Genomic DNA, 4,097 nt, shown 5'->3' with positions numbered 1-4,097 from the left:
TGGCCGTCGGAGAAGTGCTTGAGCCCTGTAGAAGCACAGCTGTCGGTGCTGCTGGGATCTTGCTGACGTTTCCCTGCTTCCGTAGGGGGCTGAGAGCCACCGTCGTCATGGACGCACGCGGGGAACCATCATTACTTGTTACCGGGGCGAGCCAGATGGGACGCCGGTCTTGTTCCCCCGTAACCTGAGCTAGCTAGGGGTAGGGTAATGATGTATCCCCAGCGACGCGGTCGGTCCAAGCCCTAGGCCGGGCGAGGCGGAGACTCCTCCTCAAGCCGAGGCCGGGGTCGGGCGAGGACGCGATTCCTCCCGAGGCCGAGGTTGAGGCCGAGCCCTCGGGTCGGGCGAGGCGGAGACCACCTTCCGAGGCCAAGGTTGAGGCTGAGCCCTGGGGTCGGGCGAGGCGGAGACCTCCTTCCGAGGCTGAGGCCTAAGGTCGGGCGAGGCGGAGCTTCCTGTTGCGCCTGAGGCTGAATTTGGCTGTTGTCAGCCTCACCCTGGTGGGTGGCGCAGCAGTCGGAGCGGAGCGAGCGACGCTGTTTTCCTGTCAGGTCGGTCAGTGAAATGGTGAAGTGACTGCGGTCACTTCATTCCTGCCGACTGAGGCACGTGTGTCAGGATAAGGTGTCAGGCGATCCTCGCATTGAATGCACATGCGATACGGTCGGTTGGAGAGGCGATTTGGCCAAGGTTGCTTCTCGACGAAGCCTGCTCGAGTTGGGCCTCGGGTGTGCTGAGGGTGCGCCCACTGCCTGAGGAGGCCCTCGGGCGAGACGTAACTTCGTCCGGGGCTACAGTTCCCGCCCGAGGCTGGGCTCGGGCGAGGCGAGATCGCGCCTCTTGGGTAGACGAAGCCTTGACCAGAACCGCGCCCATCAGTCTTTGTGGTTTGTGCTGATGGTGGTTACCAGCCGTGTTTAGGAGTGTTGGGGGTACCCCTATTTATGGTACCCGACAACCACCATGAAGACTGAGAGAGATATGTGCCCTTGGGCCATTTCTAAGTATTTTGGTGATTAAGTGCCCAAAACAAATGGTTCAAGTAGTAAATTGTGCCAAATGGTGGATGAAGTGCAAATCAACACAAAGGTATGATTCTAGACTTAGTACATTGGTTTTTGTGTACTAACATATTTGTCTAAGTGCTAGAATCAGAGAAAATACAAAATGAAAAAGACTTGGCTGGAACAGCCAAGACTCTGTGTAGTCTGAGTGCACTGGACAGTGTCCGGTGCGCCAGGCTGGTGTCTGGTCAACTGGCCGCTCTCGGGAATTCGTCGGCGGCGTACGACTAAAATTCACCGGACTGTCCGGTGAGCCAACGGTTGGCAGAGCCAACGGTCGGCCGCGCAATCCGCGCGTGACGCGTGGCCGAGCCAACGGTCTGATGGGGGCACCGGACTGTCCAGTGTGCACTGGACAGTGTCCGGTGCGCCAACGGCTCCAAGTCTTCAACGATCGGCTGCGCCTATTTAGGAAGGCTATCTACACCGAACAGTGAACAGGGGATGTCCGGTGCACCACCCGACAGAAGGCAAGAAATGCCTTCCAAGAATGCCTCCAACGGCTCCTAGCTGCCTTGGGGCTATAAAAGGGACCCCTAGGCGCATGGAGGAGACATACAAGCATTCTTTGATCATCTCTAAGCACCAAGACTTCATTCTAGCGCATTTGATTCTTTGTGATAGCAATTTGAGCTCCTCTTGAATTGAGAACACCGTGTGTGAACTTAGAGCTCAAGTTGTGACTAGTGTGCATGTTTGTGTTCTTGCTTTGAGTCTTGTGTGTGTGTTGCTTTTCCCCCCTTACATCCGTGCTTCTTTGTGATCATCAATTGTAAGGGCGAGAGGCTCCAAGTTGTGGAGATTCCTCGCAAACGGGATAAAGTGAAAGAAAGAAAAACACTATGGTATTCAAGTTGATCATTGGATCACTTGAGAGGAGTTGAGTGCAACTCTCGTCCATTGGGACGCCACAACGTGGAGTAGGCAAGTGTTATACTTGGCCAAACCACGGGATAAATCTTCGTGTCTCTTGTGCTTGTTCTCACTTTGACTATTGTGTTTCACAAGAGCTCGGTCCTTAGCCACTTGATTTCATTGTGCTAACACTTAATCAAGTTTTGTGCCTTTAAGTTTTAAGTTTTAACAGGATCACCTATTCACCCCCCTCTAAGTGCTCTCAATTGGTATCAGAGCCGTTCTCTTCAAGGAAGGGACTAATCGCCCGAAGGGATGGATCCTAAGGGAAAGGGGATGGTGATCAACGACAAGGAGAAGGAATCCTTCCTCAATGAGCCAAAAGACGACAAGCCCACTGACTCGGGCTCAAGTCATAAGAAGAAGGATGGGAAGAAGAAGAGGCGCATCAAGAAGATAGTCTACTACGATAGTGACGAGTCCTCTTCTTCCCAAAAAGACGACGACGACGAGAAAAAGAAAACGGTCAACTCAAACTTCTCTTTTGATTATTCTCGTATTCCTCAAAATTCCAATGCTCATTTGCTTTCCATTCCTCTTAGTAAACCTCCACACTTTGATGGAGAGGACTACGGATTTTGGAGTCACAAAATGCGTAGCCACTTGTTCTCTCTTCATCCAAGTATATGTGAGATAGTAGAAAATGGAATGCAATTTGATAGTACAGATAATTCCATGTTTATCAATGAACAAATTCACAAATATGCACAAGCTACCACTGTTCTTTTAGCATCCTTGTGCAGGGAAGAGTATCATAAGGTGAGCGGCTTGGACAATGCCAAGCAAATTTGGGACACCCTCAAGATCTCACATGAGGGGAACGATGCCACCATGATCACCAAGATGGAGTTGGTGGAAGGCGAACTAGGAATGTTCGCAATGATCAGGGAGGAGGAGCCAACCCAAATGTACAACAGGCTCAAGACCCTGGTCAACAAAATCAAGAGCTATGGAAGCACGAGATGGACGGACCACGACATCGTCCGGCTTATGCTAAGGTCTTTCACTGTCCTTGATCCTCATCTTGTAAACTCTATTCGTGAAAATCCTAGGTACACCAAGATGACGCCCGAGGAAATACACAGAAAGTTTGTAAGCGGGCGAATGATGATCAAGGAGGCAAGATATGTTGATGAGGCGTTGAATGGCACAATGCCGATCCACAAGCCTCAAACCGTTGCTCTCAAAGCAACAAGTAGCAGGGAGGCGCTACCTAGCAAGGTAGCACAAATTGAGGCGGCCGGGCTAAATGAAGATGAAATGGCCCTCATTGTCAAGCGCTTCAAGACCGCACTAAGAGGACGCAAGGAGTACCCAAACAAGAACAAGGCAAAGGGAAAGTGTTCATGCTTCAAGTGCGGTAAGCAAGGTCATTTTATTGCTCAATGTCCCGATAATGAAAATGACCAGGGAGACGAAAGACATGTGAAGAGGGAGAACAAGAAGGTTTACAAGAAGGCGAAGGGCGAGGCACACCTTGGCAAAGAGTGGGACTCGGATTGTTCTTCATCTGACTCCGACGATGAAGGACTCGCCGCCTCGGCCTTCAACAAATCGTCGCTCTTCCCCAACGAGCGCCATACGTGCCTAATGGCAAAGGAAAAGAAGGTAAACGCTCGAGGAACTCCTATGTACTCTACTTCTAGCGATGAGGATTCTAGTGATGATGAAGTAGACTACACTAGCTTGTTCAAAGGATTAGATAGAGGTAAAATAGAAAAGATCAATGAATTGATTGATGCTCTAAATGAAAAGAATAGACTTTTAGAAAAGCAAGAGGATCTTTTATATGAAGAACATGATAAATTTGTAAGTGTGCAAAAGTCTCTTGCTTTAGAAGTTAAAAGAAATGAAATGCTTTCATGTGAATTATCTACTTGTCATGAAACTATATCTAGACTAACAAGTACTAATAATGATTTAAATGTTAAGCTAGAAGTAGCAAATAAATCTAGTCCTTGTGTAGAGCATGTTGTTATTTGCAATAGATGCAAGGACTTTAATGTTGATGCTTGTGATGAACATTTAATTTCTATTTCTAAATTAAATGATGAAGTAGCAAGTCTTAATGCTCAACTTAAGACTTGCAAAAGTGATTTTGATAAATTAAAATTTGCT

This window comes from Zea mays, chromosome 10 (genome assembly GCF_902167145.1).
Source record: "Zea mays cultivar B73 chromosome 10, Zm-B73-REFERENCE-NAM-5.0, whole genome shotgun sequence".
Lineage (NCBI taxonomy): Eukaryota > Viridiplantae > Streptophyta > Magnoliopsida > Poales > Poaceae > Zea > Zea mays.
Note: the sequence above shows the minus strand (reverse complement) of the source record.